Source organism: Oncorhynchus gorbuscha, linkage group LG03, assembly GCF_021184085.1.
Source record: "Oncorhynchus gorbuscha isolate QuinsamMale2020 ecotype Even-year linkage group LG03, OgorEven_v1.0, whole genome shotgun sequence".
NCBI classification, from domain to species: domain Eukaryota; kingdom Metazoa; phylum Chordata; class Actinopteri; order Salmoniformes; family Salmonidae; genus Oncorhynchus; species Oncorhynchus gorbuscha.
Genome location: NC_060175.1, coordinates 31,222,979 through 31,247,850, shown reverse-complemented (window position 1 = coordinate 31,247,850; position 24,872 = coordinate 31,222,979). Strand labels below are relative to the sequence as shown.

The 24,872-nt window shown below is 44.0% G+C and overlaps 1 pseudogene; it reads right to left on the bottom strand.

Moving 5' to 3' along the window:
• Positions 1–3,141: 3,141 nt before the first annotated feature.
• On the bottom strand, positions 3,142–11,353 carry LOC124019507 (annotated as a pseudogene).
• Between the last annotated feature and the right edge of the window lie 13,519 nt (positions 11,354–24,872).

Genomic DNA, 24,872 nt, shown 5'->3' with positions numbered 1-24,872 from the left:
GAGTTGAGAGGTGGTGTGATATGCCATGCTATAGTTGAGAGGTGGTGTGATATGCCATGCTATAGTTGAGAGGTGGTGTGATATGCCATGCTATAGTTAAGGGGGGTGTGATATGCCATACTATAGTTGAGAGGTGGTGTGATATGCCATGCTATAGTTGAGAGGTGGTGTGATATGCCATGCTATAGTTAGGGGTGGTGTGATATGCCATGCTATAGTTGAGAGGTGGTGTGATATGCCATGCTATAGTTGAGAGGTGGTGTGATATGCCATGCTATAGTTGAGAGGTGGTGTGATATAGTTGAGAGGTGGTGTGATATGCCATGCTATAGTTAGAGGTGGTGTGATATGCCATGCTATAGTTAGGGTGGTGTGATATGCCATGCTATAGTTGAGAGGTGGTGTGATATGCCATGCTATAGTTGAGAGGTGGTGTGATATGCCATGCTATAGTTGAGAGGTGGTGTGATATGCCATGCTATAGTTAAGGGGGGTGTGATATGCCATACTATAGTTGAGAGGTGGTGTGATATGCCATGCTATAGTTGAGAGGTGGTGTGATATGCCATGCTATAGTTAGGGGAGGTGGTGTGATATGCCATGCTATAGTTGAGAGGTGGTGTGATATGCCATGCTATAGTTGAGAGGTGGTGTGATATGCCATGCTATAGTTGAGAGGTGGTGTGATATGCCATGCTATAGTTGAGAGGTGGTGTGATATGCCATGCTATAGTTGAGAGGTGGTGTGATATGCCATGCTATAGTTGAGAGGTGGTGTGATATGCCATGCTATAGTTGAGAGGTGGTGTGATATGCCATGCTATAGTTGAGAGGTTGGTGTGATATGCCATGCTATAGTTGAGAGGTGGTGTGATATGCCATGCTATATAGTTGCCATGCTATAGTTGAGAGGTGGTGTGATATGCCATGCTATAGTTGAGAGGTGGTGTGATATGCCATGCTATAGTTGAGAGGTGGTGTGATATGCCATGCTATAGTTGAGAGGTGGTGTGATATGCCATGCTATAGTTGAGAGGTGGTGTGATATGCCATGCTATAGTTGAGAGGTGGTGTGATATGCCATGCTATAGTTAGGGTGGTGTGATATGCCATGCTATAGTTAGGGTGTGTTATGCCATGCTATAGTTGAGAGGTGGTGTGATATGCCATATATAGTTGATAAGGTGGTGTGATATGCCATTTAGCTATGTCCAGCTTTGAGAGGTGGTGTGATATGCCATGCTACAGTTGAGAGGTGGTGTGATATGCCATGCTATAGTTGAGAGGTGGTGTGATATGCCATGCTATAGTTGAGAGGTGGTGTGATATGCCATGCTATAGTTAGAGGTGGTGTGATATGCCATGCTATAGTTGAGAGGTGGTGTGATATGCCATGCTATAGTTGAGAGGTGGTGTGATATGCCATGCTATAGTTGAGAGTTGAGAGGTGGTGTGATATGCCATGCTATAGTTGAGAGGTGGTGTGATATGCCATGCTATAGTTGAGAGGTGGTGTGATATGCCATGCTATAGTTGAGAGTGGTGTGATATGCCATGCTATATTGAGAGGTGGTGTGATGTGCCATGCTATAGTTGAGAGGTGGTGTGATATGCCATGCTATAGTTGAGAGGTGGTGTGATATGCCATGCTATAGTTGAGAGGTGGTGTGATATGCCATGCTATAGTTGAGAGGTGGTGTGATATGCCATGCTATAGTTGAGAGGTGGTGTGATATGCCATGCTATAGTTAGGGTGGTGTGATATGCCATGCTATAGTATAGTTGAGGGTGGTGTGATATGCCATGCTATAGTTGAGAGGTGGTGTGATATGCCATGCTATAGTTGAGATGTGGTGTGATATGCCATGCTATAGTTAGGGGGGGGTGATATGCCATGCTATAGTTGAGAGGTGGTGTGATATGCCATGCTATAGTTGAGAGGTGGTGTGATATGCCATACTATAGTTGAGAGGTGATGTGATATGACATGCTATAGTTGAGAGTTGGTGTGATATGCCATGCTATAGTTGAGAGGTGGTGTGATACGCCATGCTATAGTTGAGAGGTGGTGTGATATGCCATGCTATAGTTGAGAGGTGGTGTGATATGCCATGCTATAGTTGAGAGGTGGTGTGATATGCCATGCTATAGTTAGGGTGGTGTGATATGCCATGCTATAGTTGAGAGGTGGTGTGATATGCCATGCTATAGTTGAGGGTGGTGTGATATGCCATGCTATAGTTAGTTGAGAGGTGGTGTGATATGCCATGCTATAGTTAGGGGGGGTGTGATATGCCATGCTATAGTTGAGAGGTGGTGTGATATGCCATACTATAGTTGAGAGGTGGTGTGATATGCCATGCTATAGTTGAGAGGTGGTGTGATATGCCATGCTATAGTTAGGGGTGGTGTGATATGCCATGCTATAGTTGAGAGGTGGTGTGATATGCCATGCTATAGTTGAGAGGTGGTGTGATACGCCATGCTATAGTTGAGAGGTGGTGTGATACGCCATGCTATAGTTGAGAGGTGGTGTGATATGCCATGCTATAGTTGAGAGGTGGTGTGATACGCCATGCTATAGTTGAGAGGTGGTGTGATTCTCAAAGAGGTGGTAGCTCTACTGTTTGGGTTTTGGCAAAGAGCGACTTCATTTCTCCAGTGTTTCAGACTCAGAGCAGGCTATATTAGACCATTGATTTTATAATTAGCTATTTTCTTCCAGAGCTCTTTTCCTCCAGAGTTTTGGAGAATAGTAATAGACGAAGAGTAGAAATTGGCAAAGAGGATCAGAGGCAGAGGATCAGAGGAAGAGGATCAGAGGCAGAGGATCAGAGGATCAGAGGCAGAGGATCAGAGGCAGAGGATCAGAGGATCAGAGGCAGAGGATCAGAGGCAGAGGAGCAGAGGATCAGAGGATCAGAGGCAGAGGATCAGGAGGATCAGAGGCAGAGGATCAGAGGCAGAGGATCAGAGGATCAGAGGCAGAGGATCAGAGGCAGAGGAGCAGAGGCAGAGGATCAGAGGCAGAGGAGCAGACAGTCAGATGGATCCTCCTCTCCATCCAGACATTCTGTGATAAAGTGTATGAATGGTTTGTCTTCACAGTACCTCATAAAAATCACAGGAGACAAGCATCAATCAATAAACAGGTAGTGTTTTATTACAGAAACGACTCTACACCGTGTGAAGCACTCAGAAAGTAAACTTCACAGTTAAATGGATGAATCATTAAATAAAAGAAAACCACATAACCAATAGACACAACTTGTTCATTCTATAACTCCTGTGAACACTTTTACAAATCTACAAACATTTTTAAAGCCTACTCACAAATCGGGCTAGTTATAGCACCTAGAGAAAATGCATACCTAGATAAAAATAGTAACATTTTCAAATAGACACATTGCTTTCAATAAGAAACCTCTCATTTCAAATGTAGGTATACAGCTAGCATCTGCTAAGTTGTATGGCCTAATAAACCATTGTTCCATTTCTATGCAAACATCAGTTGAGACTGTGCTCATATGAACATGGCACAATAGTCACCTTTCATGCAAAACATCTTTTAATTTCCAACATTTAATCTCAACCAAACCACTAATATAATGTAAACAAACAAAAAATTCTAAGAGAAAAAGTGCCAAATTGTTTTTTTTTGTTAGAATATTTTTTATAGAGTAACTCACCTCACAACCAATACAGTCTTTTAAAAAACACACTCATCACACACAACATCCCAAGCCAGATTCATAATCGTATACATATTGTATCTCTACAGCAGTTTGTCTGCATGGCTGACTGTAGCCAACAATAATATAGGGCCTACATTGTAAACTATCAAGCAACTTGTCCTCTGTCCTCATTGCTGTTACCACAAGGGGGAGCAGTCAGCAAACTCACTATGAAAGAGGAAGATGAAGAGAAGAGAGAAATAGTTAGATGATGCTCTGAGGATGGATGCTTGCATGAAAGAGAGAGGGAAAGGGCATAATAGTTATAATGGTTAGAGAGAGAGAGAGAGAGAGAGAGAGAGAGAGAGAGAGAGAGAGAGAGAGAGAGAGAGAGAGAGAGAGAGAGAGAGAGAGAGAGAGAGAGAGAGAGAGAGAGAGAGAGAGAGAAAAAAAAGTAGTGATGATGTGGTGAATACTGAACAATGTGTGACTAGTGATAGATCATCCCCACACTGCTTCCAGGCAGCACTGGTCTTTATTTATTTATTTTTATTTTACCTTTATTTAACTAGGCAAGTCAGTTAAGAACAAATTCTTATTTTCAATAATGGCCTAGGAACAGTGGGTTCCCACTGGTCTACTCCAGCTGATGCATTACCTCTATAACACTCACATTAGTTTTGGGGAGGAAAATCATTATCCTTTTACAGATGCTCTTATTCCCGCTGTTCTTTAATTCATTGGCACTGCTGCAGTGCTTTAAATATTATAACACAAGAAAAGGAAAGGAACAGGGTCGTTTTAACAGCAGTCAGCACTGTGTATGTACAGTCAGCATAGATATCGGTTCGGTTGGAAATGGAGGAGTGTTTGGGACGAAGGCCAGAAGAGTCACCTTAGCATGGGGTTGGTGAGGTCTGGCAGAATCAGTGGTGTGTCTTCACCCTTACTGGTCTTGTTCTGCTCTTCCTCATCCTTAGTCCAGATTGATAGAATACACACACATACAGAAACACACACACAATAAAACAAGTCCAGTGAGGATTTCAGGGATATTGATATGGTGATTTTAACTGATTTGATGTCAGTATGTTTTGTTGATATTAAAATGCTTGGTCTGTGTTTCGGATGTGCTATAGTCTTATATTTAGCTGTTTCCATTACGTATTCTCTGTGTTTTGGTGGTATTTAGTTTGACATTGTCTGTGATATGGTGGCCTACCGTCTCAGTCTGGAGACACTTCACACTACGGTGAGAGGAGCGTTCCTGGGCGTCGCTCCAGTAGTGTAGTCTGGGTTTCCGGTAGGGTAGGGGAGATGCAGGCATCTCATCCTCAGGAGAGGGTGTCTCATCCTGAGATGGAGTGTCAGCGCCACGAGCTGCAAAGGAAGACATGGTGTCTTTTAAATATGATGTCATGAGCATCCAAGAATGGAGCGACATCTGTACTATACTGTATATGACTAGAATGGGCACTGTGTTTTCCTGGCATTGGGTCTGTACATTAGCCTCTATGGTATTAGTATCACTCACTGGTTGAGTAGTAGAGAGCCACTTCATTCCACTTATTGTCTGCAGCCACCTCCAGTCTCTGCTCCAACTGATGCATGTAGTCCAGCAGGTCCTGTGTGTATTTGAATGTGTACACAGCAACCATTACAGGGCTTGACAAGCACAGATATGGAAACATCCACAACATGGTTAACTCAACCAAACCCATCACTAAAAAGTATTTTTAAACCTTATTTTGATCAGTGATGCCACACATAACAGCAGTTAAATATATAGACATAAAGAAGAGACACCCGATATAAACAGCAAATAGCCTGATACTTGCCTGTCTCTCCATCTTCTGCTGCTCTCTCTCCTTCTGGTTCATTCTCATTCTGGCCTTCAGTTCCTGCACCTCCCTGCGGGCATCGCTCAGCAGCACCTGCAGGGGGCACTGGTGTGTTAAGCGATGGCCGGTGGGGTAAGTGTGATTTACAGCCTTGTGTGACTCACTGTGGGGAGCAGTGTGTGATGAATGGGTGTTGATGCCAGGCTGCTGGCATATCTATTTGTGTCTGTCTGTTTGTGTTTGTGTGAAAGTAGTCACGGATGTTTTTTTATTTGGGGTTCAGCAAACAGTTTCCCGAAATCCGATCTGATCTGAATGTCCGATGAGGGCACAGATTAGTGACACGATGGTGATGGCAGTTATATTTAGACATGTATGTTTTCGTGTACCAATAGTTGTATATGGTCTATGTGTTTGTGTATGATGAAATATAGCCTACCTATTGCAGTACAATTGACAATATTTACCCTGTTGCAATCCTTCTCTTTTCCAAGCTCCACTTCTAGTTTCTGCCTCTCCATCCTCTCCTCTTGGAGCCACTGTTCCTTCCGCTGCATCTCACGGCTTAACTTCTGCACCCTCTCTTTATCAAGCTACAGCAAGGAAAGACAGATTAATAGATCAAAAATAGGATACACATACACAAGATTCATAAATACAGAAAAGATTGGCTGTATGCTAACTGAAATAGGTGGTTGTCTGATCCACATAGGCTAAGCTCTGTTGGCTCATATGCTCAGGATCCGTGAAACGGAGACGAGTTGGAGCCTTATTACGCCATAATCCTCAATGGAGTAGGAAACTTAGCTGGATCCAGAAGTAGGGCTCAGAAAGGGGCTGTTTGAATTAATCGTAGTGCTATGCATTAACCTTGAGTAAAAAAAAACAGGTGCCAGTCAATCTGGACTGGGCTAATAGGAATCAGCAAATCACTCAGCTTTTGATCTTGCATTATCCCTCTGTTCTGCTGCACCAATTCTGTATTACGGGGTTACCCCCACCTCTGCTTTGTGCTGTATATGTTTGTATTGGAGGTTGTGCTGTGAATTGTAGTGCTACCCTATCCAGTAACCACTGCATTAACCTCTGATGCTTGTTGGAAGGTCTCTCTCTCCTGGGCCCAGTGGGCGCGTCCCTCTCTCAGGGCCAGGTCAGCCTCAGACTGCTGCAGGGTGAGCTGGGCGGCCTGCAGCCTGGCTTGGTGCAGCTCAGCGTGGCTGTGGCCCTGCTGAGCCCCCATCTCACGCAGCTCCTGCCTCAGACCTTCTGCCCCGCGTTCGCTGGCCTCCAAAGCGCTTTTGCATCGCCCTCAGCTCAGCCAGCACAGCCCCGTTCTCCACCTGGGGGATAAGGGGAGATGTTAGTATGTTTTATGTGGATTTCTATAAACTTGTGTTAAGTTAAATGGCTAATCATCTTCTTCCCATTGCTGAGGTCACTGGGTACTAGGAGCTGACACCCAATGTTCAGGTCACTGGGTACTAGGAGCTGACACCCAATGTTCAGGTCACTGGGTACTAGGAGCTGACACCCAATGTTCAGGTCACTGGGTACTAGGAGCTGACACCCAATGTTCAGGTCATTGGGTACTAGGAGCTGACACCCAATGTTCAGGTCACTGGGTACTAGGAGCTGACACCCAATGTTCAGGTCACTGGGTACTAGGAGCTGACACCCAATGTTCAGGTCACTGGGTACTAGGAGCTGACACCCAATGTTCAGGTCACTGGGTACTAGGAGCTGACACCCAATGTTCAGGTCACTGGGTACTAGGAGCTGACACCTGTCGTTAGATCTTGCCTGGCTCCAGAGATCTGCTGTCCTGGCCCAATTCCACAAGTACCAACGTCAGGGCTGAGTAGGCTATGTAGGGATTTGAACTAGCTGTATTCCTGCACGAGAGGGAAACTACACACTATTGTTACCTGCAGATTATTTCTCTCCTGTTCTTCATCCCTCAATTGAGTGGACATCTTTTTCACTCTCTCCTTCATCCTGTGGGTCAAAACAAAATGTCTCAAAGCGTGAGAAAGTAAGAAAGACAGAGTCAAAGTCTTCTCTTTCACAAATACTTAGTTACCTTTCAAGTTCAGCTTCTGTCTCCTTCCCTCTCGGAATTAGAACCATTATGTCATCTTCCAGCCCTCTGATTCGCTGCAGGCACTCAGCTTTCTCATCCAATAGAGTAGACAAGGTTTCTTGAGAGGACTGCATATCCTTCCAGTGTTGGGGGGAGAGAAGAATATTGATGAAAGGGTTTATGGCCATATAAACAAGATATATTTAAGCTTTTAAGCAGTTGTAAACAATCCAGATCCATTTATTTACAACATGTAGAATTCTGGAGTATAAGGAAATATTTTACTCTAAGCTCTGTGTCTACTGTACCAGTTACTGTCTGCTGATCTATCATCCATTTAGCCAGTGTACATATACTGTTATACCTTCTGTTTCCCCTCCACCTTCTCCATCCTGTCGCAGCTCCGTCTCAGGTTGTCCCTCAATTCAGAGATCTCCTCATTCATCCGCTCCCTCTCTCGCTCCCACTCATCCTTCGCCCTTTTGCTCCTTTCTTCCTCTCTCTCCTTCTCCCTCTCTGCCTCCTCCCGGGCCTGTTTTGAATCGGCCTGTTCTCTAAGGCATTCATCCAGCCGAGTCTGATCGTAACAGAGAAAGAGAAAGAGAAAGAGAAAGAGAAAGAGAGAGAGAGAGAGAGAGAGAGAGAGAGAGAGAGAGAGAGAGAGAGAGAGAGAGAGAGAGAGAGAGAGAGAGAGAGAGAGAGAGAGAGAGAGAAAGAGAGAGAGAGAGAGAGAGAGAGAGAGAGAGAGAGAGAGAGAGAGAGAGAGAGAGAGAGAGAGAGAGAGAGAGAAAGGGAGAAGAACCAGGGGTCCATGAAAGAATGCTTGAAAGCAGTGCAACAATTTTCATTTTTTCTCTTTTTTAAAAGAGGGACCGTGAGCTCCAATCTCCTCACATGTTGGATTATTTTTAGACAGGTACAAATGTAAGAGTGGGACACAGAATTGATAGGTGAGAACAGGTGGAACATGGTAGTTGAAGTGGGATTCGAACCCATGCCGACATCGGCTTTGTGCTTGACAGATTCCAGGACTACTGCTGCGCCACGCTCCCGCATGCAACTACTATTTTCAAAGGGAAATGATCAAAACAGGAATTGTTAAACCCTCAACTTGTATGGAGTATCCTCAAGGAACCAAACAATTAACATAGACTGCGCTCGTCTGCATTAATTATACCCACAAACTGTTCTCATGTTGGACAAATTATAACATGAGTATGACACATTTATAAAGAAGTTAAGTGAAACTGAGCTATTGTCCATCCATACATCCCCACCTGCAGGAGTTGAGCTCTGGGCACCACCAGGAGCAGGTCGTCTCCGTCCCCCTCTCCGCCCTCCTCATCCCGCTCCTCTGTCAATGTCTCCAGCTCATCCAGAGGCCTGGAAATGCAGAAGGTGAACTGGCGACTGCGGGCACACACCTCGCCTCCCTGATCCACATAGACAAACTGGTACTCCACCGCACTGGGGCGGGGCAGGTAAGAGGCTGTGGAGAGGGAGGAGATATGGAGTGGGGGTACCGTTTATTTTTCACTTCTCCTGTTTGGTTTATCATATTTTCTTCCCCAAAAATTGATCAAATGTGTTGAGTATAATATTTACCCATTTTAAGTCAATTGTATGCTACATCAAGGGGTTTGATTAGTTGACAACAACAAAAAATATGCTAATTTGCTGGTAAACCCAGCCTTAAAGGGTACTTCTCATTCCTGTACTAATCTGACATGATGGATGCATTCTTACCTTGGAAATGTACACAGCAGTTGGCATTATTTCCTTCGGTGTACCCCTCAGGAGTGAGTGCCCATGCAAAGGTGGTGTACTCTTTCACTGATGACCAGCCAGCCTGAGTGAGACATGAGTAGTTCTCTATATTGTTCATATCAATAATAGGCTACCCTTGTGATTTTTTGGAAGTGTTTGTTTGTTTGAAACATCAAAACCAATGTTACAAACGCTTAGTGATAAAAACAAATGTGGAACGTAATCTTTCCAAAATCCTACTAATGCTGTTAAAATACCTTTATAGTGATCACTCTGGTTATTTAAAAAAAAGTCAAACAGGAAAATCTTGTGATCCCTACAAGAGGAGTGAAATGTACTATTTGCAGGAAGACAGGTAAGTTGTGAATGTTACTACACCTTGAAGAGGCCTATCCAGTCCTTGTTGGTCCAGTGATGATGAGAGGTAAGGCTGTAGTGGCACTCCACTCTACTTTGGGGGAAATACATCTGTCCCACATTCCGAAATTCCACCTTGGACTGATTTTCCATGGCAATTAGGAGCTCTGTAGAGACGAAAACATGACGTGGAAATGTGAAATGTGTTCCAGTCCAGTGGAGAACAGCTGATGAAAAATGATAGCTGTACAAGTTTAGGAATGTGATGTGTTCACTGTAACAGACACGCATATGTCCCAATGTTCATAACAAACAACACCGCGAGTATGCTTGAGATTAAGGCCATAAAACAAGCTATGGATGAAGTAAAAACAGCAATGTTGTCATTTTACTTCTACTGTGGGATCTGCTTTAAAGGGTATTTGGTTTACACTATTCCATAGTTTTATATTCTTTAAAAGTAACATGCTTGTAGTAAGCCTAAATTACAATATTAGTTGAAAGCTACTATTCAGATTGGAAATCTTTGGATGTAGGCATACCATAGCCTTTAGCCTACTTACCTACATATTGACCCTTTCATTGCACTGGTCAAAAGCCATCCAGTTTATGGTTTTAAAGCTGATCTTAAATACAATAAAAAGTAGAGATGGTCGATGTACATCAGCTGGTGTGTTTTTATCTCCAATTGGAAGCCTACAGGCAGTGGCATAATATTTTGCAATATCATGGATTGAGGTCAAGGGCCTAAAGCTATTCTTGGTAACATTCTGATGAATGGCAAAACCTCTTCGAGTGTAGTTGATGGACAGGAGCAAATATTAGATTTCCAAGTGTTGTGAAATGAGCGTTCACTGTCCATGCCAGAATCGTTTCTGAAAATACTAAAACAAGCAGGACAGAGAGTGTGAGAGATCTGAGCCAGCAGCCAAGCAACGATGATAGTGAAGTATGGAATATAGGCCTACAGGATTTTTGTTGCTGTCATGATGTTGCTGTGATCACCCAAAGATTATGCAACATTGTTATGGTACATTATTGTTTTGTCTACGCATCTTAACCTGTCACTGTAATTACTGGGTAATTGACATGTTTGCTTCATTTAAAAGTAGATTACACCTCAGACAGCCTACGGGATTAATAAACAAACTTTTACAAAAATAATTAATCTAAAAGATAAAGTTATAACGTATTATGACATGGCATAGGCTATTACAGCCTAGATTCATTGATAAATGCTCCAACTTGGGCTGAACTGTCCCCTTAAAATTAACATAACCTCATACATTTGAAAAGATGATCATTTAGTTAATATTATGCTTGTGTTATCAATAGGCCTATCTAAATGTTGCCATGGTAGCTTGAAATTAAAGCCTAGTAAACCAATTTGATTTGGAGCCTAAATGATTAAGCATTTGTCAAGTCAGCAAGTCATACTTTTGTTATCATGTAAGAAATTAACAACATTGATAAATTAATGCACATACATTGTGATAGATTTGTTTTTGAAGCTTACCTAAAGTGGCTACGCAATTTTCTCCCAATCTCTTCAATGCTGCCTATTTGTCAGAGAGATGTGATTGAAATAAAGTGATGCATGCTCGCCTGTCAACTAATAGCAGGCTGCCGGCTACTACAACACAAACACACATCCGGGGACAGCTTGAAAACAGTTGGCTCCATTATGGTAAATGCAGTTCTTGAGAGGACATCACATCCTGAAAGGAATATACAACGTTTGGTCTTGGACTACAACTGCCATGTGCTGCGCATGGTAGTAAAAAGATAGCGCTGTCATGCTAATATAAAAGAACTGTCACTCACTGCGGCTTTTGAGATCGATTGGTTTACTGACTTGTTGTAAATTAATACGCAGTTGGAAGAATGCGTTTCCGAGTAGAGTTTTAAATCTGTTCTATTTTTCTCTTTAGGCTACTGTGAAAACAGGCTGTATTTCATATGAAACCTACCGAACTCACAGACGGCTATTTGGAACATTTGCGTCATTTTGCTTTGATTTTCCCCTGTCGTCAGTAGCTTCCATAGCCAGGTCACTCCTACGATGCAGTGCCTTTTGGATATCACAACTTTTGCTATCTGTTTTTTTTAACTATTATATCGGAAAAGGGACATGTTTGACTCTCAGAAAAACATACTGATCAACATCAGGCACAAGCTCAGGCACAGAACATTTCTGGGCGCATTTTCCAACCTGAGCATAATACTAACAGGGTGGAAATTTGGAGCCTACATTAGCCATAGCTATGTGAGTGGCCAAGAATGAGCTAGGGACATAAAATAACATAACATAAAATAATAACTACAATAATCACAAAAAAACGTTGATGAGAGAGAATTGTACTCGGACTATAAAATAATGAAGAGATTGTAAATATTTGATTATTTTATGACTTTTGTTTCTTGTGGAAGTTGATGAATAACACCCGGTGACATGGCAAAAACGCCTACATCCACTGAAAAAAAAGTTTACAATTGTAACGGTTTTCCTGTGGTGAAGTAGAGGCGGACCAAAACGCAACGTGGTGGTTATTCATGTTCTTTAATAAAGACACTAGACATGAATAAACTAACAAAAACAATAAACGGGGAAAACCAAAAATAGTCCTATTTTTTTAAATAAAAAATCATTTATTATCTTCAATACCATTCATTCTTTACAACTCATAATTTACATACATACACAAATAATGGTATTTTAAATAAACTAATTAAACTAAACATAAACCCCAAACAAAACCTCAGGGGAGCATCTTCCCTCCCCGTCACACTACAGAATACCTCTCCCTATCTCCCCGTCCCTAATCTATCCTCTTACAAATCTAAATGACACCCAGCCCTAAACCCCCCCTTCCACCTCTCCCGAGCAGCATGCTGCCCCCACTTCCTCTCCTCCTTCTTCATCCTCCCCCTCAAATCTCCTTCCACCCTCCTCACTATCCCTTCCACCCCCCCAATCTCTCCCTGTCTTCACCATGTTCTGCCTTGCTTCCCACAGCCCCCGTTTAAAGAGACTCATGAGAAGCCAGAGCAGAAACCTGTCCCTATCCGTCCCTCTCGCTCTCCCTACACCCCTCTCTAACCTGGCCCACGTCAATACAAAATCCCCCTTTACCAAACCTGACAACACCCGTGCCCTAGCCCATACTACTCCGGCAAAGGCACAGTCCCAAAAGACATGGCGCACAGTCTCCTCCCTGCCACAAGAGGATCTTGGACAGGTGGGGGATTGCACCAAATTATACCGGTACAAGATGGAACGTACCGGCAAACACTTATGAAGGCTCAACCAATTCAGGTCCTTGAGCCTGTTGTCCAGACCCCGCACCTGCACTCCCTCCCAGACCACTTCCGAGATGCCCACTACAGGCGCCGGACTCCCTGCCTTTCTGACCTCCTCGTACAGGTGTCTATGATCTAAACCTACTCGGGCAACTTCAACCTCAGGGTGCACACGCAGCCACTTGGCATGACCAAAGTGCCACGGCAGCTGTTCCGCCCGAGGACCCGTGTTAGACCACACCATTATGCTTCTCGCCTGATACGAGAAAAACACCCGCAGGAGGTAACCGGACGGGTGTATCACTGGCTGAGCAAGCTCCGTTAACAAGAAAGAAACAAAAATTGTGTCCAGCTTGAGGGGGAAATGTGGTACCCCCCTACCTCCCTGCCCGATGGGACAGATCATGCGTGCCCTGGCGACCCACTCGCACCTGCCACTCCACATAAACTGAAACACAAGCCTCCCTAGAGGCCTCCTCAGACAAGCCGGCAATGGGTAGATGTTTGCCAAATACAAAAGAGACGGCAACACATCCACCTTTAGCACCAGGACTTTGCCCATAAAAAGACAAATACCTAGCTTTCCACATTGCTAGCTTCCTCTGTACCACAGCGATACGCATGTTCCAGTTTAGCGTCGCTGAGCCGGAGGTCTCAAAATGGACCCCGAGAATCCTCAGGGCTCCCTCACAGAGAGATAACCCCCCAGGCACATCCGTTCTACCGCACCATCTTCCGAAAAACTTGACGGAAGACTTTGCATGGTTCAGAACTGCTCCCGATGCTCGGGTGAAATCCCCAAAGATGGCAAGGGACCTTGTCAGGCACGAGTCCTTGCACAACAGCAAGGAAGTGTCGTCAGCGTACTGCGTCATCTTAACACGCATCCCACCACTTCCAGGGATCAGCAAACCTTCCACCACTGTGTCTGCCCTAATGGCAGCCCCCAGAGGCTCCATGTACAGAACGAAGAGGAGAGCCGAGAGTGGGCACCCCTGCCTGACCCCAGACGAGAGGTCAAAAACGTCACCCAAGTGACTATTTACACTAACTCGGCACCCCGCTCCGACATATAATGTACGAATCCATCCTATAAACTTCTCCCCAAATCCTAATCGACCTAACACTCTGAATAAAAAGGATCTATTCACGCGATCGAAGGCTTTCGCCTGATCTAGCGCTGCTACCATTAAATGCAGACCTCTATCTTCAACCCAAGCGATGGAGTCCCTGATTAACTGTAGGTTCCATCTAATAGAGCGGCCCTCTACCCCGCACGTCTGATCCTCATGAATGACGTAGGGAAGGGCTGTGCGCAACCGGTCTGCTAAAACCTTTGCAAGTAGCTTGTAATCTACACACAGCATGGTCAACGGCCGCCAGTTGCCAAGGTCTGTTACTTCCCCCTTCTTATATAAAAGTGACAGCACACCAACAGCCATTGATCCCCCCAGGACCCCCGTCTCAAGGATGGCCTTCAAGACTTCGAGGACCACTGGTCCAAGTATACCCCAAAACTTGAGATAAAACTCAGCCGGCAGCCCATCCATCCCAGGCACCTTCCCTTTTCCCATCCTCCTAAGAGCGCTCTCAACCTCTTCTAGTGAGATCTGGGCCTCCATCACTTCTCTAATGTCCTCCGGCAACCGCCTGGACAAGTGTTCTAAAAACACATTTCCCTGCTCTACATCTATTTCCCTTCTTTCTTCCCTAACACCATGCATTACCTTCCTACTCTGTCTTGCCCTAACCAACTTAAAGAACATAGCAGAACAAGTCTCATTATGTTCTAGAAAGCCACTATGCCCACGCTCAAAGAAAGCTCGAGCCTTCCGTTCCTGCAACTCCCTGAGCTGCGCCTTTAGGGTTGCGGATCTCTCCCAGTCAAACGACCCGCCGAGGTTGCCTGCCTCGTATTCGAGTTCAATTAACCTCTGGATACGATCCACCTCCCTCCTCTCCTCCCTTTTTTCCTCTTGCAATACCCTATTATAAAAGCCCTAATCCTCACCTTAACTAATTCCCACCACTCTAACACCCCCTCGCACATGGACCGGAGGCCCTCAAGCCTCCAAAAGAAACCATAAAACCCGTCAACAAAAGCCTGCTCCTCCAGCACATCCCGATCTAGCTTCCAGCACCCCCTACCAAAGAGGCAGACTGGCGACCCCACCTGCAGGTGCACCCCGTCTTGATCCGAAAAGAAAACAGGCAACAGCCGCCCCGACTTACCCAAAGACCTGGGTACAAAAATATAGTCGAGCATCCGCTCAACCCCCCTGGAGTTGCGCCATGTAGGACCGTCCATTTTCGGAGTAGTGTGCAGACCACCATCTACCAGACCATGGCAAGCCATTAGCCTGGCAATGGCGCCCGCACTGCTATCCCCCCCCTCTTCCTAAATCTGTATTAAAATCCCCCCCTATCACTAATTTCCTATTTGTGACACACAAATAGGGGCGTCAGACAGTCCACCATTTCCCTCCTGTCTGCCACCACCTGTGGCCCATACACCACCACTAATCTAAATTTACAATCCCTTATTGTGACATCCACCCCTATAACCCTCCGCCGCATTACCACAAAAGAATCCTCCACTTTTACCTCCCTGTGCTCACACAAAATCCCTACCCCCGATGAGTGCACCCCCCCAACACCCCAAACCGACTCCCCCTTGTCCCACTCCCTCTTAAACCTACTAACATCCCCTCCATCCCTCAGGTGAACCTCCTGTAAAAAAAACAAAAATCAAACCCCACACCCTCCAAATAACTAAAAACCGCCCTCCTCTTAACAAAATCCCTTAAACCCCTTACATTTAAACTAACAAAAGTAAAATTAGACTCCATGAAAAAATAAAAACATGTAATACACTCAAATTCTAAACCCAGACAGAAAAAAAACATAAACAGGAGACTCACCCGATGCTCCCCTGCTCCATATCTACTGGTGAGAACACCATCCGTAATCCCGACATCCCCCCCCTCTTCCTCCATCACACCATCCCAGGATGCAGGAATAGTGTTTGGCTCCGGGGTGCCCTGCACCCTAGGTCTACCCCCACAATCCTCCCCCTCCCCAGTGTTGCAGCTGGTTTGGAAAAAAATTGGGGAGGCTGTCCCCAAACAAAAAACTCCCCACCTCCTCTTGTACCCAGTCCTGAGTCTTGTTAGGTGTGTCCCCACCCACCAGAAGTTGAGGGCCTGGGGAAACCAGCAGAAACCCAGAGGTTTCTTCCGCCCCCATCACTCTCTTGGCCATCCCCTCCCCCTCACTGTCGGCCAATCGCCCCCTCCTCTTCATACTCTTCTTTGGTGATGGCGGCAGTGGAGAGATACCACCCTCCCCCCCCGCCAGCTCCTCCACCATACCCCTCATCTCTTCCACCAGGGCACTTTCCCCCCCAGTCCACTTGCTCTTCCACCGTCTCCTTCTCCACCACTCCTCCCTCGCTTTCTTCTCTCTCATGCTCCTCCACTCGGTTGCCTTCTTCCGCCGCTTTTCCTGGTGCTCCTACTCCCGTGCCTTCCGTTTCCTTCTCTCTTCCATCCTCCGCTTCTGGCTCCTCCTCCTTCCTTGTGGCCTTCTCCTCTGGACCTGTACTCTGGTCATGAGGCGTGCTTCCTTCCCCTCCTCTTCTTCCCCCATCCCCCGCTCCTGCTCCCCCCCCAGCCGCAGACGCATATGACCTCTGACGGGCCGGGCTCCCCGGCCACAGGTGTGCTGACGAGCCACACCCATGGCACGTCTTAGGCTTGTCACAATCTCTCGCCTCGTGATCCTCAGATGCACAAAATCTGCATTTTCTTGTACTGCACGAGGCGAATATGTGACCGTAGGCCATACGGCGCCTGCAAAATGGGGGTTGACGTGCATAAAACAACGTCCCCCTGTCAGTCCCTAGGGAGAACATAGCAGGAAGATGGAGGTAGCCACCATGTCCCTTTGGGTCCTCTCTGAGGAGGGCCTGGAAGCCTCTCCTCCCATTCCAAAACCCAAGGGAGTCTTTGAGGTGCCTTGCTGAGGAGACGTTATCCATGTATCTCCCCTTCCAAGCAAACCGAATCGTGTTGGCCAGCCCAATCCCAGGGACCGACCGTGTTGATGTATTTAGCACCATCTCCGCCAGGAGAATGGCGCTCGTTCTCTTCTTCCAAAACAAGTAAAAAAGAAAAACCAAAGTGACCGAGCCTATCTGGTGCAAAACACAGAGACAGGAACAATCACCCACAAACACACAGGGAAACCCAGGCTACCTAAATATGGCTCCCAATCAGAGACAATGACGAACACCTGTAACGGCGTCCGTTTGTCGAAAGAGAGTCAGACCAAAATGCAGCGTGGTTGTTACTCATGTTCTTTAATGAATGATTGCGATACATGAAATAACTTCAAAATACATAAATATACTAATACATATACAAAACAACAAACGGAACGTGAAAACCTATACAGCCTGTCTGGTGAACACTAACACGGAGACAGGAACAATCACCCACGAAATACACAGTGAAACCCCGGCTACCTAAATATGGTTCCCAATCAGAGACAACGAGAATCACCTGACTCTGATTGAGAACCGCCTCAGGCAGCCAAACCTATGCTACAGCCCTACTCAGCCGCAATCCCAATGCCTACAAAACCCCAATACGAAACACAACATATAAACCCATGTCACACCCTGGCGTGACCAAATATATAACGAAAACACAAAACACTATGACCAAGGCGTGACAACACCTGCCTCTGATTGAGAACCATATCAGGCCAAACATAGAACTAGACAAACTAGACATGTAACATAGAATGCCCACTCAGCTCACAAAAATGCATAACATTCCCTTTCAAGATCCATATTATGTGGCAAATCACAATGTTTGTCAGAATGTTTGTAAAATAAACTGTCCTGGTAGTAACGGCTTGCGAGCGTCGGAAAGCTAGACTTGAGAACGCATAGTAATACAGTGCATTCGGAAAGAATTCAGGCCCCTTGACCTTTTCCACATTTTGTTACGTTACAGCGTAGTCTAGAATGGATTAGATACATTTTTATTCCTTATGAATCTACACACAATACCCCGTAATGACAAAGCGAAAACAGGTTTTTAGACATTTTTGCTCATTTATTAAAAATAAAAACAGATACCTTAATTACATAAGTATTCAGACCCTTTGCTATGAGACTCAAAATTGAGCATCCTGTTTCCATTGATCATCCTTGAGATGTTTCTACAACATGATTGAAGTCCACCTGTGGTAAATTAAATTGATTTAACATTATTTGGAAAGGCACACACCTGTCTATATAAGGTCCCACAGTTGACAGTGCATGTCAAAGCAAAAACCAAGCCATGAGGTCGAAGGAATTGTCTGTAGATCTCCCCCCGAGACAGGATTGTGTTGAGGCACAGATCTGGGAGAGGGTACAAAAAAATAAATGTCTGCAGCATTGAAGGTCCCCAAGAACAAAGTGGCTTCCATCATTCTTAAAACTTAATGGAAGAAGTTTGGAACCACCTAGACTCTTCCTGGGAGCTGGCCGCCAGGCCAAAATGAGCAATTGGGGGAGAATAGATGGTAGATTGGCCAGACGGAAGCCACTCCTCAGTAAAAGGCACGACAGCCCACTTGGAGTATGTCAAAAGGCACCTAAAGGACTCTCAGACCATGAGAAACAAGATTCTCTGGTCTGATGAAACCAAGATTGAACTATTTGGCCTGAATGCCAAGCGTCACGTCTGGAGGAAACCTGGCACCATCTCTACGGTGAAGCATGGTGGTGGCAGCATCATGCTGTGGGGATATTTTTCAGTGGCAGGGACTGGGAGTCAGGAGCAATAGAATGATGTACAGAGAGATCCTTGATGATCCTTGATGAAAACCTGCTCCAGAGCGCTCAGGACCTCAGACTGGGTCGAAGGTTCACCTTCAAACAGGACTAATATCCTAAGAACACATCCAAGACAACGCAGGAGTGGCTTAAGAATAAGTTTCTGAATGTCCTTGAGTGGCCCAGCCAGAGCCCGGACTTGAACCCAATCAAACATCTCTGGAGAGACCTGAAAATAGCTGTGCAGCGACGCTCCCCATCCAACCTGACAGAGCTTGAGAGGATCTGCAGAGAAGAATGGTAGAAACTCCCCAAATACAGGTGTGCCAAGCGTGTAGCATCATACCCATGAAGACTCGAGGTAGTACTGAGTAAAGGGTCTGAATACTTATGTAAATGTGATATTTCAGTTTTTTATTATTTATACATTTATTATTTGTACATTTATACATTTAAACATTTCTACAAATCTGTTTTTGCTATGTCCTTAAGGGGTATTGTGTGTAGATTGACGAGGAATGAAAATTAAGGTAATCCATTTTAGAATAAGGCTGTAACGCAACAATATGTGGATAAAGTCAAGGGGTCTGAATACTTTACAAATGAACTGTATGTACATATCTACCTCAATTCCCTCATACCCCTGCATGTCGACTCAGTACTTACCCTTAGCCAAGTTACCATCACTCATTTTGTATTTATTCTTTGTGGTTTTATTGTCACACCCTGATCTGTTTCACCTGTCCTTGTGCTTGTCTCCACACCATTATAGGTGTCGCCCATCTTCCCTATTATCCCCTGTGTATTTATACCTGTGTTTTCTGTCTGTCTGTTGCCAGTTCATCTTGTTTGTTCAAGCCTACCAGCGTTTTGTCTCACCCCCTGTTTTTCCCTAGTCTCTCTTTTTCTTGTCCTCCTGGTTTTTGACCTTTGCCTGTCCTGACCCTGTCCCCGTCCGCCTAACCACTGCCTGTACCTGACCCTAAGTCTGTCTGCCATCCTGTACCTTGGCTTCACCTCTGGATTACTGACCTCTGCCTGACTTGACCCTGAACCTGCCTGCCGTCCTGTACCTTGGCCTCTGCTCTGGATATTCGACCCCTGCCTGCCATGACCTGTTGTTTACTTGCCCCTGTGGTTACAATAAACATTGCTACTTCACACAGTCTGCAATTGGGGCTTACCGTGATTCCTGATAATTATTTTTCTATTATTCCTCAAATTTTCTCTCTGCACAGTTGGGAAGGGCCCATAAGTAAGCATTTCACTGTTAGTCTACACCTGTTGTTTACAAACAGACAAATACAATTTGATTTGATTTGACTTATACCTAACCTCAAATTAAGACCAAAAAGCACATTTTTATAGCCAATTTGAACTTTGTGGCTGTGGAATATAATTTGTTGCTATGGAAGAGCCGGTGTCCATCAGGGTGCTCTTTGACCTATCATAGGCTAGTATGATTATCTGGTCATTTTTTTGTGGGAATTCTGCTACTTGTGTATACCCCAAAACAACCACAGTCATGTGATAAAATGTGCTGTTGTAAATCTGTTGTACCAGATGGGTATACTCCTAAACCAGAATCAGAACATATAGATCAGAACATATACATTTACATTACATTTAAGTCATTTAGCAGACGACTAGTTAGCTGGTTCACTCCTTCATCCTGCTTTGTAGTATACCCCTCAAGCCTCTGACTCCAAGGCCCTAGCCAGGATCTGTTTTAGTGAGGGGGGGTGAAAGACATTTTAAGATCATTTACTGCATTTCTATACAATTTAAAAACTCTAAAATGCTATTTGGAGAACAGCAAAAACAAACAAAAATTACCCCAGCCATTAAAACATTGGTTGCTGTAGCTTCATTCACCTCAGTCGACCTACAAACACATAGCTATTAGTTATACAATTAGCCAGTAATCATGAACACAGCAACGGGATTCAAAATGCTCATTTCATACCTACAGAGGGATCTGTTAGCAGAAAATCGATTTTATTAACAAAAGGTAAACAAATACATTTGCTTTACAGATTTTTATACACTAATAAATCAAAATCAAATCAAATCAAATGTATTTTATATAGCCCTTCGTACATCAGCTGATATCTCAAAGTGCTGTACAGAAACCCAGCCTAAAACCCCAAACAGCAAACAATGCAGGTGTAGAAGCATGGTGGCTAGGAAAAACTCCCAAGAAAGGACCAGTATCAGTCAAAAGTTTGGACACACCTACTCATTCAAGGGTTTTTCTTTATTTTTACTATTTTTTACATTGTAGAATAATAGTGAAGAGATCAAAACTATGAAATAACACATAGAATCATGAAGTAACCACAAAAGTGTTAAAGAAATCAAAATATATTTTAGATTCTTCAAATTAGCCACCCTTTGCCTTGATGACAGCTTTGCACACTCTTGGCATTCTCTCAACCAGCTTCACCTGGAATGCTTTTCCAACAGTCTTGAAGGAGGTCCCACATATGCTGTGCACTTGTTGGCTGCTTTTCGTTCACTTTGCGGTCCAACTCATCCCAAACCTTTTCAATTGGGTTGAGGTCAGGTGATTGTTGAGGCCAGGTCATCTGATGCAGCACTCCATCACTCTCCTTCTTGGCCAAATAGCCCTTACACAGCCTGGAGGTGTGTTTTGGGTCATTGTCCTGTTGAAAAACAAATGATAGTCCCACTAAGCGCAAAAGCAAATGGGATGGCATGTCGCTGCAGAATGCTGTGATAGCCATGCTGGTTAAGTGTGCCTTGAACTCTAAATAAATCACTGACTGTGTCACCAGCAAAGCACCCCTACACATCACAATTCCTCCACCATGCTTCACGGTGGGATCCACACATGCGGAGATCATCCGTTCACCTACTCTGCGTCTCACAAAGACACGGCACTTGGGGGAAAAAATCTCAAATTTAGACTCATCAGACCAAACAACGGATTTCCACCGGTCTAATTTCCATTGCTCATGTTTCTTGGCCCAAACAAGTTTCTTCTTATTAATGGTGTCCTTTAGTGGTGGTTTCTTTGCAGCAATTCAACCATGAAGGCCTGATTCACGCAGTCTCCTCTGAACAGGTGATGTTGAGATGTGTCTGTTACTTGAACTCGCTGAAGCATTTATTTGGGCTGCAATCTGAGGAGCAGTTAACTCTAATGAACTTATCCTCTGCAGCAGAGGTAACTCATGGTCTTCTTTCCTGTGGCGGTCCTCATGAGAGCCAGTTTCATTATAGCGCTTGATGGTTTTTGCGACTGCATTTGAAAAAACTTTTAAAGTTCTTGAAATTTTCTGGATTGACTGACCTTCATGTCTTAAAGTAATGATGGACTGTCGTTTCTCTTTGCTTATTTGAGCTGTTCTTGCCATAATATTGACATGGCCTTTTAACAAATAGGGCTATCTTCTGTATACCACCCCTACCTTGTCACAACACAACTGGCTCAAACACATTGAGAGGGAAAGAAATTCCACAAATTCACTTTTTAAATGACTTTTTAATTGACCTCATGAGGTTGGTTTAGAAAATGCCAAGAGTATGCAAAGCTGTGGGTGGCTACTAAGAAATGTAAAATATTTTTGATTTGTTTCATTTGTTTTTGGTTACTGCATGATTCCATATGTGTTATTTCATAGTTTTCTACAATGTCGAAAATAGTGACAATAAAAGAAAAACCCTTGAATGAGTAGGTGTTCGAAAACTTTTGACCGGTAGTGTTTACCATTCAAACGTTTGGGGTCACTTGGTAATGTCCTTGTTTTCCATGAAAACATACATGAAATGAGTTGCAAAATGAATAGGAAATATTGTCAAGACAATGACAAGGTTATAAATAATGATTTTTAATTGAAATAATAATTGTGTCCTTAACTTTGCTTTCATCAAAGAATCCTCCATTTGCAGCAATTACCACCTTGCAGACCTTTGTCATTCTAGTTGTCAATTTGTTGATGTTTTCTGAAGAGATTTAACTATGCTTCCTGAAGCACCTCCGACGAGTTTCGGAAGAACATTATTTGTTTCTGGACATTTTGAGCCTGTAATGTAATGTAAATGTAATCAAACCCACAAATGTTGATGCTCCAGATACTCAACTAGTCTAACAAATGACAGTTGTATTGCTTCTTTAATCAGAACAACAGTTTTCAGCTGTGCTAACATAATGTGCCATTGGATCACAGGAGTGATGGTTGCTGATAATGGGCCTCTGTACGCCTATTGTAGATATTCCATCAAAACATATACAGTTTCCAGCTACAATAGTTATTTGCAACGTTAACAATGTCTATCTACACTGTATTTATGATCAATTTGATGTTATTTTAATGGACAAAAAATGTGCTTTTCTTCAAAAACAAGGACATTTCTAAGTGACTCCAAACTTTTGACCTGTAAGATATATATATTTCCTAGAATTCTACACATTTGCCATGACTTATGCTGTGTTAATATGATATCTGACTGAGAGTGAAATTTAATGGGGGTCGACTGGAGGTCAGGGCCCCTGGGCACGTGATAAGGCCTATTATTTACAAAAAAGTTTCAAAAAGTTTGAGCACCCCTGACAATTTCCATGATTTCCATTTATAAATAATTGGGTGTTTGGATCAGCAATTTCATTTTGATCTATCAAATAACTGATGGACACAGTAATATTTCAGTAGTGAAATGAGGTTTATTGGATTAAAAGAAAATGTGCAATATGCATCAAAACAAAATTAGACAGGTGCATAAATGTGGGCACCCCAATAGAAAAATCACATCAATATTTAGTAGAGCTTCCTTTTGATAAAATAACAGTCTCTAGACTGTTAGACGCTTCCCATAGCCTCTAATGAGTATCTGGATTCTGGATGAACGTATTTTGGACCATTCCTCCTTGCAAAACATCTCCAGTTCAGTTAGGTTTGATGGTTGCCGAGCATGGACAGCCCGCTTCAAATCATCCCACAGATTCTCAATGATATTCAGGTCTGGGGACTGGGATGGCCATTCCAGTACATTGTACTTGTTCCTCTGCATAAATGCCTGGGTAGATTTTGAGCAGTGTTTTGGGTCATTGTCTTGTTGAAATATCCAGCCCCGGCATAACTTCAACTTTGTGACTGATTCTTCAACATTATTCCCAAGAATCTGCTGATATTGAGTGGAATCCATGCGACCCTCAACTTTAACAAGATTCCCAGTACCGGCACTGGCCACACAGCCCCACAGCATGATGGAACCCCCACCAAATGTTACTGTGGGTAGCAAGTGTTTTTCTTGGAACGCTGTGTTCTTTTGCCGCCATGCATAACATCCATTGTTATGACCAAATAACTCAATCTTTGTTTCATCAGTCCACAGCACCTTATTCCAAAATGAAGCTGGATTGTCCAAATGTGCGTTTGCATACCTCAAGCGACTCTGTTTGTGGCGTGTGTGCAGAAAAGGCTTCTTCCTCATCACTCTCCCATACAGCTTCTCCTTGTGCAAAGTGCGCTGAATTGTTGAATGATGCACAGTGACACCGTATGCAGTTAGATGATGTTGTAGGTCTTTGGAGGTGGTCTGTGGGCTGTTTTTGACCGTTCTCACCATCCTTCGCCTTTGCCTCTCTGATATTTTATTTGGCCTGCCATTTCTGGCCTTAACAAGAACTGTGCCTGTGGTCTTCCATTTCCTCACTGTGTTCCTCACAGTGGACACTGACAGCTTAAATCTCTGCGATAGCGTTTTGTAGCCTTCCTCTAAAACATAATGTTGAACAATCTTTGTTTTCAGGTCATTTGAGAGTTGTTTTGAGGCCCCCATGTTGTCACTCTTCAGATGAGAGTCAAAGAGAACAACAACTTGCAATTGGCCACCTTAAATACCTTTTCTCATGATTGAATGCACTTGTCTATGAAGTTTAAGGCTTAATGAGCTCACCAAACCAATTGTGTGTTCCAATTAATCAGTGCTAAGTAGTTACAGGTATTCAAATCAACAGAATGACAAGGGTGCCCACATTTTTGCATAGCCTATTTTTC